We start from the raw sequence: 17,022 nt of genomic DNA, 5'->3' as shown, positions 1-17,022 counted from the left end.
CCTTACAGAGCGGAAATCAAAGGAGGTTTAATATATTTAATTGACTCGATAGACAAAAATAACCAATCAAACCTAGACGGACTCCATACGAAGAACTAAATCTAGCAAGCTTGATCAACAAAGACCTATCAATAACCTAGCACCTTACAGCTATTTAGGTTAGCAGCACACTTAGGTTTATTTGATTAAATAATATTATTCCTATGATTTTAATGCATATCAATCATAAAAATAGCCAAAAACACAAAGTAGATGACCTAATAGTAACCTATCGTATGACAAACAATAACCAAGGTAACTATGGAATAATAAAACTTATCAAACAATCCTAAGTATTCATATGCATCAACTCAATATAATTAAACCTTTTACTAGTTCATAAAACCATAACGTAAAATAAATCCCAAATCAAAATCAAACGTCAACAAAGGTTCATCACGTGCAGGGGCGGACCTAGCTAATGAGGATCCGCTACCCCTCAACGTTTCGCCGGGTAGTGTCAAAAAAATATTTTTTGGTCGGTTTTTGTGTTTCATTACCCCTGAAAAAAAGATAACGTTACCCTATGTATTTTAAGCCCAACCAATTTAATACTTAAACCCAACAAAAGCCCACTTAAATTATAAAGCCCAAACCAAAAAACCCAATAACTCAAATAATCCTTATAAGTTGAACAATAAAAAAAGACCGAATATTGTGAACACAGGCACACAACCGAAAACTCTATGTCTCTCTAGACTCTGCTCACCACACACCACCAGATGACCACGGCTGTCGCCACCTCCACCTCCACCTCCATCCGCCACCAGCCACCTCCTGACGTCACTCGACCACTCCACCTCTGACCTCTCCTTTTCGGTAAGATTTCTTGTATTTAGGGATTTAGGGTTATGCTTAAATTGAAGTTAATTTGGAATTTAGGGTTTATGTTTAAATACGAATTGATTAGGTATTTAAGGTAATATTTAAATTGGAATTAATTAGGGATTTAGCCTTTAGTTTTATGTGTAAATTGGAATTGATATTAGGTTTTTGGTTCAAATTTTGTTTAGGGAACTTTGAAGATTAGTAAAGAACCTCTTATTAGCAATCTTTTAAAACGTCAAAGAAAAGAAAATGATGACATTGGTTTATCATCAAGTTTAAATATTCCAACTTTAAGTTCAAGAATTTACGACTCTTTTATTTTCTTATTTAATTAAATATTGTGTTTATCAATATTTTGTTGAGTAAACTTTAAAATACTCATTAACAATATGTGTTTAATCTGATCGAAAGATATCAATAAAATCTTTGTAATAGTAACTTAATAAGTTAATAATTTTCAATATCATTAAGCAAAGAAGTTTAGGTTATTTTGATGCAACCATTATAAACCAACTTGTTTTGATCTGCCATTGCAAATGGGCTAATCGGGCGTCGGTAAGCTTGTAACACGAAGCCGAGCCCGGGATGCGCCAAACGCGTAACCAGACATTTGTAAGAGCAAAACGCGTTCCTGGGTTCTGCTACGCGCAAAAGGTAATCAGGCCCCGTAAACGCAAAACTGGTAAATTTTTTTTCTTAAAGTATGTTTAATTTTTTTTTACGCTACCACTGAAATTAGTTTCTAGATTCGCCACTGAATTTCACGTGCCTAAGTAGTCTATAATGTCTAGCTAATCATCGCAAAATCAAACACAATAGTTATAAATAAAATCATGGTGAAAAATAATGTAAACGGAAGAAAATATGTGATAAAACCCGTAGTCTTCGTTCTTGAACGAGGAGCACTTCACTGGCTGATTCTTTGCCTTCAAACCCATCAAAATATGCAATCCTAAGCTCCGGAAAACTCCAAATTCAGCTATGGTTCGCAGGGTATCCTTAGGGTTAAGTTTAGGGGTGTTTATATAGGTTTTCTAGGCCTAAAACTGGTAAAAACGCAAGAAAATTATGGAATATGGGTGCCCAAGGCGTGCGCGGCGGCCTTCCCCCCTTCTGACCGCGTGCGCGGGGCGTGCTAGGGGGTGGGGGCTGACCGGCCCGGTTCAATTCTGATGCTCCGGTTCTCCAGTTTGGCTTGTTTTAGCTCGTTTTCCGCCCTTTTTACCACGATCAATCTCCGGAACCTACATTATTCAAATATGTTAGTAATATACAAAATCTAATAAAAATCGAACAAAAACTAATAAAATATTATACAAACTATACACAGGAATTCTATATATTTAGCATTATATCAGGCGCCGAGGAGAGTTCTTTAACTCCGCCTAGTTACTAAGAATCGATCAAAGGTGGTCTTTAACATTTCGGATTTTTCGTATTTGTATTCGTATTTGTTTACCCGATTCGGAAACGTAATTCGGATTTTTCGTATCAATAAAGTCATGCATTTATTAGTAATTAATTGTGTTTAATTTAGTTTATAATTTTATAACTTTCAAATATGACAAATAGCCCTTAGAAACTCTTAAAATCGTTTTTAAATGGCTTAAAAATGCATTTATGAAACTTCAGGGACTAAAACCGCCAAAATCTCAAAGTCTGGTAAAAGGAGTCCTTAGCGCCGCGCGAAGGGGCAGCCAAAATTGTTTTTGATACTCGTTTAATGCTAAATCTTTCCTAAACGACCCTAAATCATGAAAATTAAGTTACAAGTTAATTAATCTATTATTATGAAGTGTCTAGGTTCATTCCTTATGATTGATCGATATATTGGAGATCACAAGACCCGATTTTGTCATCAATATATGATTCGGTTACTTAAATGGGCTTTTCAACTAAATTAACGTGTGCTTACCTATCCTATATAAACAAGACATAACTCATCTACTAAATACTTCCCTAAACCCTAATAAAAACCCTCTTAGCCGTCATCCTCATAAAACATACGATTCCACCTTCGTTTTTTTGCTATATTACTCAAGATACACATGTTTGTGTTTGACTTTCAAGCTTTCTCAACCTTTGACTTCCATTTCTCATCAATTTACGAATTATCCGGGTAAGTTGTCTTCTCTAAAGTTGTTCATTATTACTCATTTGTCAATAACCCTCAATCAAATTTTGAGATTGAGGGGTATTGACGGGTCAATTCGATTCAAACCCGTTTAAGGGCAAATTAGTCAATAACTTTGACTAACCGTTTTCTATTACTTATGGTTGTAACCGAATTTCGGTTCAGAAGACTTTTATTTTTGTTTCGGGATTTTAAATATACACACTAGAAACAAAGTTTAAAAAATACTTTAATTGTTTCTAAAAATTCACTGGGTGTCCCTGGCAATGGCGCCAGAAACTTGGTGTGCGTGAGAGTGGTATAGAAAAAGTTAAATTTTTCAAAGGTTTTGTTTCACACAATGTCGAGTTTTAAATTTATAAAAATGATTATTAACTTAACTAAACCACACACAAATAGGAAAGTGTACCTATCGTATATGTAGAATAGTATTGGCAAGAACCAAGTATCTATCCATGGACACACTTGTTTGATTTTTATTACTAAATCGTCGTACTTATTTTAACCGGAAGTAAGCATCATAGTAGTTTTGGTTTGACAAGTAAATTTTAAAGGATATTTTAAAGTATAAATTAAAAACAATATTTTTGGGTTTTTATATTTTTATAGAGATGATCAAGGATAAAAGTGTATTATCTTGGTTAAAACTCATCTTAACTTGTGTAACACCCTACTTTTATGGATAAATAATAAAAGACTGATGTTTAAATTAATTGTGTGTTAGTATTTTATTATGTATAATAATAATAAGTTGAGTGTGTGCTTGGAAAACAATATATGAATTAAGGGAGGGTGATGGGCCTTAAGTGTCACACCCCGACTAGCACAATGCGGAAGCGTAATACGGGAATGTAACAGACACCTCTGGTATCAACACATTGTTTATAAAGAAACATTACAAACTAATTTACAATATATTACATTTCTTTGTTCTATTATTGTTTTAGAGTCTAGGTGGTACACACAAAACTAGTTCGTTAACTAAACGTTCTTATTACTAACACCCTTGCTTCTATTCACATAGCATCAACCACACACTTCAGGCAAGTGACAGATCACCCAATCATTCCGATTTAGGTACACATAAAAAGCAGTTTAAAACGGGTCAACTACTAGAGTTGGTGAGTTTCACGAGTTTCAAGAAAACAGTAATGAGTATTCACAAGTCAGCACTTGTAATCATGAAATACGTATGTATGTATGTAAATGATGTATGTGATGTAATTATGCTAAGCTACAGTGAAGCCTGGACTGTTCGTGCTGCGTGCCTCCATTCCCACGCTCAATCAACCACTGTGGTCCCTTTCCGCCCACAACATGCCCCGTTAGCTATGTCTAACACTACATAGCTGGTTCGTAAAAATATGGACATGTGCAAACGGGATAATGTCTCAGCAACCGTGCTGGCCCCGCCTGGGTTTGTCAAACCAATAGTACTATTCACAAGCCACCGGCTCGAAGTTAATCACTGTGTTAGTGGGGACTTTCATGTGTTAGCACTTAGATAATTCACATCATCACATGTTTCAGGTATGTATATGAAATCAAACACGCTTTTCACCCCGAAAGTTCGTAAAACTGTTTAAAGAGTGGGGTCATGAAACTCACGGTTTAGTAGATATTCAGTACTGTATCAGCTCGTGGTTTGTTCGGTCCGCTATCAGTAGTTCCTATAATCAATATTATAATAATATTAATATTTTAATATTATTATAATCTCAATACTAATCTGGGCTGTATAACTAATCTGGGTGTAGCTGGAACGCCCAGAAAGTGGCAATAGGCTTAGGTTGTGATGTTGTTCAATGTCTAATACTCAAAACCGAACTTGGCTCAGATTCCCGTTTTCCCCAGCTGGGCCAAGTTGCTCGTTTACCGCGTTCAGAAAATAGTTATGGGAAAATAAGCTTGAGTAAATGTATTAATTAAGTTATAAAGAAGGATCACCTATTAAGGTCCCGGATTAGCCACGGGGCCGTTTCCGTTTATTCAGTTTGATTTGAGAAGAAACGCGCACAATCCACCCGGATTGTCCAGGTTTCTCATAGAAAAGTTCATCTTTACTTAATTAGTCCAAAAATATGATTTTTGATCACTCTTGGTGTTTTGATATTCCCGCAGATTCACTAGTCGCGAACTTGCCGGTTTTTATAAAAACTGAATTTGTTTAATATTCAGATTAGCATAATTAATTAACCGTTAATCATTAAATTATGAAAATTTAAAGACTTATCAATTAAAATATGTAGATTTTTATAAAAATATTTCTGGAATTTATTTACAGATTTATTAATTTATAAAAATTCATTTTATCAGTTATATTTCGCCTGAAAATCGTCCGTTTACCTCAAACAATTTCCAAAAATTCACCAAAAATTTCTGAATACTTAAATAATGTCCCAAAACAACCTGTATCAATTCCATAATGTAAAAAGCTCATGCAATATTCTTTTCGGCCCAAATTCAACTGTAAAAACTCACACGAACGCAAATAAACAAAATACCTTTAAACTTCTCCAAATGATTCCAAAATTCATATGTGATCAAAATACATCAAATCTGAGTTTCCAGAAAAATTTCATAATTTTTGAATTGTTTTAGCTATTTTTCCCAAATAAACGTCCTAATTCGGTAATAAATTCGCCAAATATTCTCAGATGGTCGAAAAAATACCGAATTTGAACAGGGACTCATTGACATGGTCTCTGATGTCCCTGCAAGTCCTAAAAATATGCACATAACAAAATTAACCTAAATAGCCCGTAAGCGAGTGTTTCGGCATTACCTTAGCGGGTTTGGCTCGTTTCCGACTTTTTAATCAAGTTTTCAGGTTCTTGTGCTTCTAAGAAAGCTAGGTACAAGTCCTATATCACAAACCAAGCAATATTTCATCAACATAACAGCCCTTAATTAGTGTTTCGGCTAGTGCACAAAAACTAACTTTTGAACCGTAAAAACGCCGTTTCAACCCTTTAATCCGTGTTTATGGCCAAAAAAACTATCATAACAGGTTCCTTACCATGTGTATGATCAAAGCATATTTATGGACCATTTTTAGGATTTTTACACGGTTAGGAATGATTTTTAGTAACCAAGACATGTTTTTATGGTATTAAATAAGTTTAAACAAGTACAAAAGCTACTTATTTAAGCCCATAACCTTAGGGTTTGAAGGTTTTTGGCTGGATCAGAAGTTATGTCCAGAGTTTTCAAGAAAATGAGGTTGAAAATATCTTGGATCTAGTTTATATGTGAAAGAATAAAGGGGGGGGGCTGCTGTTTGCGATCGGAGCTTCATGGGCCCACCTTGGGCCCATTTTGGCCCAAGTTTCTGATTTCTCAAGCCCAAATACGAAAATCCTGGTCCAAATTTAGTTCGGGTTCGGTTTTTGGCGCGAAAAACTTATCGGATGCGTTAAACAGCGCGAAAACAAGTGTTTTTCGGCTAGTTTTGTGTAAAATTATAAAACATACTATATGTTTGTAAAAATCAAAAATATTTTCACGGATCGCTTAAAACATTTCAAATAAGTGTTTGGTAAGTCTTTTTCGGCTTAACGGATGATACAATGCTTGGTTTGTAGCTATCTTTTGCGTTTAAATCTATAGCGGGTAGTTAAACGAGCATATTTTCGTTTAACTTGTTTGCTATCAAAATAAGGCCATATTTCTAATATTTTAGCTTGTATAGATCGTATATCACTTATAGATGCCCCCCCCCCCCCCGAGATATCTGGGTCATAACCCGACTTACGCAAAAGGCGTTTATTTGCTTAATCGGTAAATACGTACTGAGGTGTACCTTGTTTTGGCTCAAATGTCACATTAAGGTCTATAAGCTTAGGGGTATTCAAACACCCTTAAACCTTCCATAAACCCTAAAATCCTCATTTCCACCATCTTGCCTCCACACTCAAAAACACACATAAACACTCTCCTTCAAACCCGGACCCAAATCCGAGCTAAAGGAGGGTAGATTTTGTGACCAAGAAACACCGAACAACTAGTAACACACCCAGATCCGAGTACTGAATCAGATCCGAAGTAAGAAACGCATCCAGATCTGCGTCTAGACTCTAACCTGAACCAAAAGAGGTAAGTTTTTAGTTTAAAGGTTATGTATTTCATGTCAGTTTGCCAAAAGCCTTGGTAGGCTGATGAATCGGAACATGTAGTGTTGGAAAAACATCAACTTTACAGTAAACGATTTAAGGGTGCGAGACAGGACGAATGGTTGACGTTTAGACCCTGTTAAAGCAAGAAGGAGAAGTTGTTATGACCCAGAACTCATCGTAGTAGTAAAACGAACCTTAAGGGATGATAGAAAAACGAGTATAGCTGAAAGCCACGAAAACCAGATTCGAATCATATTCGGAGGAACTCGATTCACTTCGGAATGCAATTCGATTCGTTTGAGATTCGACTCGATTTGTTTTGGAATTCGATTCAATTCGTTTGGGATTTAAATTGATTCGTTTGGGATTTTATTCGATTCGTTTAAAAAGTTGATTTTCTGATGAATTTTTAGTAAAGACTTATTAACAAAAATAAAAATTTTCCAGCCAAGGTTTGTCGCCTTTAGGACCCCGCTACCAGGGGCGCTGCCCCCGAATTTTGTTAAAATTTTCCAGCCAGGGGTTGTCGCCCTTAGGACCCCGCTACCAGGGGCGCTGCCCCCGAACCCCCGTTCGTTAGGGGCTTCACTAACCTAGAAATATGATCTGATTAGGAGTAGTTAAGTGATGCTTGTTATTTGTTACACAATTATCCATACCCAGCTGAAAATAGGTGTTACCATTAACTCCAAGAAAAACAGGATAGAGGTGAGTTTCTAGCCCCTCTTCTCTGTTACGTTTTTCGGGGTTGTGTGCATACTCCTATTTGTTTAGTTAATACACTTACCTTAAGTGATAAGTGTATGCTATATGAATGTTTATAAATAATACTCGAGTGATATATAAAGAGTTAAGGGTATGTACGTAGATGTATATGAAAATATATAACTAAAAGTATGTATGGATGTATGATTGTATGGTTGTATGATACAAACAAAAGGGAACCGGACCCTAATAATATCCGAGGCAAAAGGGAACCATACTCTTATAATATCTGAGACAGAAGGGAACCGGACTCTAATAATATCCGAGGCAGAAGGGAACGGTCCCCCAATAATATCCGAGGCATAAGGGAACCGGACCTTAATAATATCCGAGGAAGTATGGCGAAATGCTCTTTAAAACGTAGTGATAATTATGTATGTACTAGTAAGTTAAAGCAAGAAAGAATAAAATTATGAAAATATGAAAGTATGAATGTATGTAAGTATCTATGAATGAAAGGTAAGCAGGTTAAGTATGTAATATGTATCTTCGGATGCGTTTATGTAAGTATGTGAATGTAATGTATGTTGCCTGATTAACTGGAACTCACTCAGCGTAGCTAACTTTTAGTATGCACGCATGAAAATAAGTTAAAGCATCTGGCTTAAAGGGACACAAGGGATGATCTGAAAAGGTTGACATCTGAAGAAGAAGTGCTATGATGTTTTAATATGATGTGTTATGTTATGTTTAAAGACAAAATTTGAATGTTCTGTATTGAATGGTTGACTTTTAATTATTCCGCAAAAGTTTTAATTCACTCTGATATTTAGAACTGTGTTTATGAGTAAATCCAACACCCAATGTAAGGCACCAGGATCGGGGCCTTACAACTTGGTTTAACAATTAGTTAGTAAACATGTGATGTGAGCTTGCTATGGTGATTAAAAGTGGGAATAACACCTTATTCCTAAGTCATGTTATTCCATGATAATTAAAAAAAGAGATATGCATAACTTCATAATCTCCACTAAAACATCATTTTATGTAAGCATGCAGTTTATAAAAGGTATTTATAAGATAACTTTAAAAATTAGACAATCCCTTAAATTACTAAGTGAATTATCCTTGATATTTTGGTAAAAATAACCTTTGTATTATACTTAAAATACCAATTAAGATTAGTTAAGTTGTAAAGGATCAACCTTGAGTTACCAAATATTAACTCGCACAACTCTTGGATAATTATAGAACTCATGTAATAACCACCCAATAGTTGTTTAAAATTGGTTATGTTGCAAACTCACTTAACAAGTAATTAACCAATTTCAGTGGAAGAATGTCAACAATCCATTTTCACAACATTGCGAATCATTCCCATTTTAAGATGATTAATTACTACTAACACTTCATTTGGCCCATGTTCATATTAGGATTTATGTTTTTTTCTTAACCAAGTCCTTACAAGAGTGGCAGTTCCCCGGCTTATCATCAAGCTCGGTACTTGGTGTCTCTTTTAAAGTTTATAACCAAGGCCTCACAATACTAGCAATTCCTCGGCTTATTGTCAAGCTCGGCACTTGGGGTATATTTTAAGAGTATTTTAACATTCCTCATTAAGTGATAATTACAATATAACATTTACTTATTATAAACCGATCACATGTTTAACCAACATTTTTAAACTTCAATTAAGAATCATTATAAACCAGGATGAAACTATGACAGTTTAGCCAATAGTAAGCATAATGTTATAAATCAAGTAATAGATACAAACATGATCAAATTATAACAATCTAACCAATTTTGATGACTAATCTTTGATGCTAATGACTTCTTTCAAGAGCTTAATCTCCTTGATCTCAAAGGTTGGATGAATGGGATAATTCTTTTATTAATGGTGGAGAGGGGGGGGGGGGGTTGAAGAGAATTTAATGTGATGTTTGGTGTAGATGGGTGTATTGAATGTGATGGATGAGCATTCAATTTATAGGCTGAACCCTTAACACAACCATGGTGACCATTTTGTCTTGTTGTAATTAATGATCGTTGTTAGATGGTACAACAGGGAAGTGAACACGACCGTGGTGAGTCTAAACACGGTTGTGGTGAGGTCAGAAGAGTCCAGATTTGTCTTTTTCTCTTGTACTTTCAACATGGGGTGTGTTGAGGATAACATGACCATGTTGAATTTCAGAATCTTCTATTTTGTATTTTTCTCTTGTTCTTGCTAACATGAGGTGTGTTGGGATTAACATACCCATGTTTTCACTTCCTGATTTTTGTTTATTCTTCATATGTTCTTAACATGGTCATGCCTTGATTCACCATCGGGTAGGGCGTGTTTTTTAACTGTATCCGAATAACAAACCCGAACCGAAGTGACCCGAGACCCAAATAACCCAACCCGAATTCACTCGAACCGATTAAACTCCTAACTCGAACTCGAGATAAAATATTCGGGTCGGTATTTGGGTTGAAATACCCAGATTTGGGTTGACCCGAATAACCCGAAGTATAATACATCGATGCATGTATCCCTAATTTTATAGGGTAGTTTAGCAGTAAAGTAGCACAGTGACCTTATGTATTCTTGTTCGGTTGTTCTCAAGACTCCAATTAATATTGGATCTATCACATCCCAATGTATTAATGACCATAAAGCATGCGGAGAATGTATCTTCAATTCAAAAACTTAAATAATATAATATTTAAGCCAATATTTATTAGGCATGTTTCTTCAATCTATACAACTATACAAGTATTAATCCACAAGCTACAACACTCCTTCATCTCGTCTAATGCATTCTTGTATGATCAATTTCATATTTTGCTAAATAATATATGCTATTGTTGAATATGACTGTATATTATGGTTTTATAACGGCTTGGAATATGCTTTTTTAATTTATGATATTGTTAAAGGTAGAACTTTTTTTTAATTTGTTGAACCCGAAACCCAACCCGAATTTACCCGAACCGTATAACCCGAAACCCAAACAAACCGAACTTATTTGGGTCGGTTCTTGGGTCAATTTGTTTTAAGCTCAAACCAGAACAACCCGATCCGAACAACCCGAAACCCGAATAAATAACCCGAAGAACACCCCTACCATGGGGTGTGTCAAGTCTGTTTTCACTATGGGGTGTGTTGAGTCTGTTTTCACCGTTTTTTTTTCGTTTATAGCTCGTTTTATTCTTTAAGGTTATATTTACCTAGAGATAGAAATTATAAGCATTAGTGGTTATTTATTCTAATATAATTGCCGACGTTACTCTTATTTGAAGATATTTTAGTGCCGACAAGATGTATAAATTTATATACATCAGGTACGATAACTAGTACATTAGAGGTGCGTCCTTCCCGGTCCTCTCATACTAAGGAAATGTCCTCTCAATATTCTACCCCAGATATGGTGTCACACCCCGTTGAGCGATTTGCGGAAGCGTAAAGCGGAAATGTAACAGACACCATTGGTATCAACCACATTGTTTATAAAGAACAATACAAACTAGTTTACAATATTTTACATCGATCTAACTTTGTTTACAACTAAGTGATACAAACTAAATTCAGCCCGTTAAGCGACTTTACTTCTTACCAGCACACTTGCATCAATTCACCCAGCATTGATCGCAAGTCAAACACGTAGCACATTGACTTTCTAATCCAATCCAGTACCTGAAAAACATGTTAAAATGGGTCAACTACAAATAGTTTGTGAGTTTCACGAGTTTCAAGAAATCAATTGTGCGTACAACAATCACAGTTTGTAAATATGCAAGTATGTATGTATGTACGTTCGCAACTACGTTTGTTTGTATGTTTATGATGTAATTATGCTAAGCTACAGTAAAGCCTTGACTGTTTGTGCTGCGTGCCTCCATTTCCCACGCTCAATCAACCATGTGGCCCCCTTTCCGCCCACAACATTCCCCGAGTAGCTATGTCTAACACTACATAGCGTGTTTGCATAATTATGGTCATGTGCAAACGGGATAATGTCTCAGCAAACCGTGCTGGCCCCGCCTGAGTTTGTCAAACCAATAATACTATTCACAAGCCACCGGCCCGAAGTTAACCACTGTGTTAGTGGGGACTTTTGTGTGTTAGCACTTAGATAATTCCCATCATCAAATAGTTTACATTTTTGTTACCGAGAGATATATTGGCAGCCGCGGATCGTTTGATTCGAATCAAATTTGGAATGGAGTATATATAGATATGTATCAACATGTTTTTCACCCCAAAAGTTCGTAAAAGCAGTTTAAAAGTGGGGTCATGAAACTCACGGTTTAATAGGGATTCAGTAGCGCGACAGTTCAGGTTTTGCTTGACTCGTAATCACATGTCCCTATAATTAATATTATAATAATATTAATATTTTAATATTATTATAATCTCAATACTAAATCGGGCTGTATAGCTAGTCTGGATATAACTGTTACATCCAGAAAGTATCAGTAGGCTTAGATTGTGATGTTGTTCAATGTCTAATACTTAAAACTGAACTTGGCTCAGTTTCCCCGTTTTCCCAGCTAGGCCAAGTTGTTCGTTTATGCGTTCAAAAAAAAGTTATGGGGAAGTAAGCTTGGGTAAATGTGTTGGTCGATAAAATGATTGAGTTTTAAAGAAAGATCACACATTGGGGTTTCGGATTCTCTACGGGGCCCGTTTCCGTTTATTCAGTTTGATTTGAGGAGAAACGCGCACGATCTATCCAGATTGTCCAAGTTTCTCATAAAAAGGTTCGTTTTTACTTAATTAATCCAAAAATATGATTTTTGATCACTCTTGGTGTTCTGATATTCCGGCAGGTTCGTTAATCACGAACGTGCCGGTTTTTATCAGAATTGAATTTATTTAATCTTCAAATTAGCATAATTAATTAACCGTTAATCATTAAATTATGAAACTTTAGCCACTTATCAAATAAAATATGTATATTTTTATAAAAATATTTCTGAAATTATTTACTGATTTATTAATTTATAAAAATTCATTTTATCTCTTATATTTAGCCCGAAAATCGTCCGTTTATACCAAACAATTTCCGAAAAATCCACAAAAATTTTTGAGTGACCAAAATATATCCCAAAATAAGCTGGAAAAATTCCAAACTCTAACAATCTTGCTAAATATCCTTTTCGAGCCAAAAACGACTATGAAAATTTAAATAAACGCAAATACACAAAACATACTTAGGGTTTTCTAAATGACCCCAAATTTCATATGTGATCATAATATACCAAATCTGAGTTTCTCACAAACTTTCATAATTTTTCAAGCATCTTAACTATTTTTCCCAAATAAACGCCCCAATTTGGTAATAAATTCGCCAAATATTCTCGGATGGTCGAAAAATTACCAAATTTCGACAAGGACTCACTCATATTGTCCCTTAAGTCCCTGAAAAATTTTATAACCTAACAATATGAACATCACAATCGAATCCTAAACAACCCCTAATCGAGCAATTCGACGTTACCTTTGCGGTTTTCGCACTCTTAATCCAATTTCCGGGTTCTCGTGCTTCTATATAGTCTAAGTACAGGTCCTAAATCACAAACCAAGCATGAATCATCAACATAACAGCCTTGAAACTTAGGGTTTCAGTTAGGGCTTTAATCCGAACTTTTGAACCGTAAAAACGTCGTTTAAACCCTTTAATCCGTGTTTATGGCCAAAAAAACTTATCAAAACAGTTTTCTAACCATTTGTATGATCATAAAATGTTTTTGGACAATTTTTAGGGTTTTTGCATGGCTTGATGTGATTTTTGGTAATTAAACTATGTTTATATGAAATTAAACATAATTAACAAGTTGAAAAACTTGCTTAAAATGAAAAATTACCTTGAGTTTATACTTCTATGAAGAACACAGCAGTGCTATCCAGATTTTTGATGATTTTTTTGATGCCAAAATATCTTAATACATAAGATATATTAAAAGAAACTTAAAGGTGGGGTTTTCCCCTTTTGGCGACCGGGAGCATGTTGGGCCCTTTTTGGGCCCAAATTTGGTCCAATAATTTCGTTTTACGTGCTTGAACGTTAAATCCCGAGTCCAAGTTTATTTTGGGTTCGGTTTTTGATGCGAAAAATATAGCGGGTACGACAAACAGTGCGAAAACGAGTGTTTTTCGGCTATTTTTGTGTAAATTTATAAAAACATACTATACGTTTGCAAAATTCGAAAATATTTTCACGGATCGCTTAAAACATTTCAAATAAGTGTTTGGTAAATCTTTTTCGGCTTATCGGATGATATAATGCTTGGTTTGTAACTATCTTTCGCGTTTAAATCTATAGCGGGTAGTTAAATGAGCATGTTTTCGTTTAACTTGTTTGCTATCGAACTAAGGTCATAATACTAATATATTAGCTTATATTAATCGTATATCACTTATAGATGCCCCCCCGGGATATTTAGGTCATAACCAGACCCGTTCAGTTAATCGTTTGATCGTCACGTAATAAGCGTTTAATCATTAAATCGGTAACTGTATATTAGGGTGTACATGGTTTTGGCTCAAATGTCACATATGGACCGAATTGTCTCATAATATTCTGAACCCAATTCACGTACAGGACCACATTTTACGAGATTGTGGTGTTGATGGGTTAGATTCCGATCTTGATCTTAGCGGACTCGCTAATAAGGACACCTCCTCCTAAAGCACAAAATGCTTTGGTGGGTGCCCTTTATAGTAAAATCGTCCACAGTTTGGGGAAAAAGTTTTGCATATCCAATCATCAGAGAGCGGTGTTTGAATGTCTTCAGGCTCCTTATGCTCAAGACTTCTTGGCCGCCACCCCCATCGAAGGTGATGTGCAAAAAGTAGTTATAAATTTATTAACTAAAATTACGTTAATCTAGACACTAAGTAATAATTCTAGACTCTTAAACTCGACAAACTACTAACCGGCAAGTGAACCGGTCGATTCTAGTACAGCTAAGTAAGTCCGGATATCAAACCCACGAGACTTTTTAAATTACGTAAACTAGCTAAATTAGACTTAACTAGAGACACGACTATTTATTTATTATTATTTTGAGGGGGGTTTAGTGAAACTAATTAAGAAAAACAATTAAAATAAACAAAAAACAATTAAAGTAATTTGAAAACAAATGACGATGAAAAACCACCTAGGCTAGAATCCCCAAAGTTCAGTTATCAAATAATCGGAAAATGCTTCGTTATGGAACCGGGGTCATAAAATAATCATTTAAAAGAAAACCCGAACAGGACCCCTGACCCTTCTCAAGAAGACACCTATGGATTTCTAGTAAATTCTTAAGAACACCGATTTTAATATTAAACTTCCTTACAGTTATCTAATTAATTATGAACGAGTACCTTTATACGAAATCCTACCTTACAGCGCGGAAATCAAAGGCAGGTTAATAAATTCATTCGACATTAATAGACAAAGTTGAAAAATCAAACCTAGACGGGCTCCTTACGAAAAACTAAATCCAAGACCTATTAAATAACCTATCACCTTACAACTTTTAGGTTACCAGCACACTTTTATTTATTTGATTAATAATATTGTTTCTATGATCTTATTATAAATCAATCATAAACTAATCAAAAACACACAGTAAATGGCCTAACAGAATCCTATTATGGCAAACAATCACCAAAAGACTCTGTGAACAATAAAATTCACCAAATAAAACCAAACACACATATGAATGAAATAAATAATATTAAAGTCTTTACTGATTTATAAACCCATAATAAAAAGCAAATCCCAAATAAAATCAAACGTCAACAATGGTTCATCATATGCCTAGAAAGTCTAAGGGTTTAGCCAACAAACATACTCAAAAACAAAATAAAATAAATAGTTTCAAATAATAAATTCATGACAAAAATAATAAATTCAAACCGAATAATAATATTTTTTGAATGAGTAAGTGTTAAACCCGGACGCTCTCTGCTCAAACCAACGGCTTTCCTCTTTTCGTTTTCTCTTGTTTAGGCTGCCTCTTTTTCCAAAACTTGCAGCTCCTAATCACTTCCTTCTATCTCAAGAGGCTGCCTCGTAAACCTAAGTTCCTTCCTTTTATATTCAAATGTGATCATATATGACGGTGACTATAATCTTGAATGGATTTTCACTTGGTGGGCCCCAAAGCCCGTTAATTGAATATTCATTCTTGCCTTTTGCTTAGATGTCACAATCTGATGTTGTCACATAATAATTCAACATATAATCAAATTTTAACATGAACTTAAAATACTCCAAACATATATGCATCTATGAATGAAAATAAAACAAAATTAAGATAACATATATTTTGAGCAAATTACTATTTATATAAATTATGTTAGGTGAATTAATATGAATTATCGTGAGTAATATTATGCATGCTTATTATAATCTTAATATATCTTTTATCTCATATTTAGGTAATAACTCGGTTTGGTCGTTGTCACTTGGAATTTTTAAACTTTAAATATGAGTCACCTAGGTTAATAATAAATCAAATTTAGCTCAAATGTGTATGAAATATTTATATAATAATATGTATATTTTTGACCACATCAGAAGGGTTAGGCAGCACATGTCAGTAGCGGAGTACCGGGCCATTCTTAAACATCATTTAATGACCCCCTGTTCCCAATTGATGAGTTCTGCCCGATCTGCTGTAAAGTTTGTTTAGATAATTTTGATGAGCATGCGGTTCATTGCAAAGAACTCTCGGAGTTTTAAATATAGACATGATTTGGTCAGGGATGTCCTTTGTGGTGTGTTAAAACGAGCGGGCATCTCGGTAAAATATAGGCTCCTGTGAATTTAATGTGGGATCCACGCGGAGGAAGGTCTACTCTCCGACCAGCGGACATTCTTGTGTTTGAATGGGCCGGGGGGGATGCTTTTATGGACCTTACTGGAGTGCCCCCTGTTGTCAGCCTTAGGGACACCAGGTTTGTTTCTAGGCAGGTCGTGTTAAGGCAGAATTAGGAAACATGCTAAGCACGAGAAGACTTGTGTCGAGATTCAACACGCTTTCATTCCTTTTGTTTTCGATACATTTGGGTCACTTGCCCCCGATGTTGCTACGTTTCCGAAGAGAGTTCAACGAGTCATGCACAGTAACTCATACACGCTGAAGAACAATAACTTTGTTTTCAGTATGATCGGATTTGCCATTCAAAAGGGTGGCGGCGCAGCTTGTCCGGTC

This window comes from Bidens hawaiensis, unplaced genomic scaffold, assembly GCF_021521415.1.
Source record: "Bidens hawaiensis isolate Kalapana, Puna unplaced genomic scaffold, B.hawaiensis_p1.1 tig00062339_1, whole genome shotgun sequence".
Lineage (NCBI taxonomy): Eukaryota > Viridiplantae > Streptophyta > Magnoliopsida > Asterales > Asteraceae > Bidens > Bidens hawaiensis.
This window is presented reverse-complemented; position numbering follows the sequence as displayed.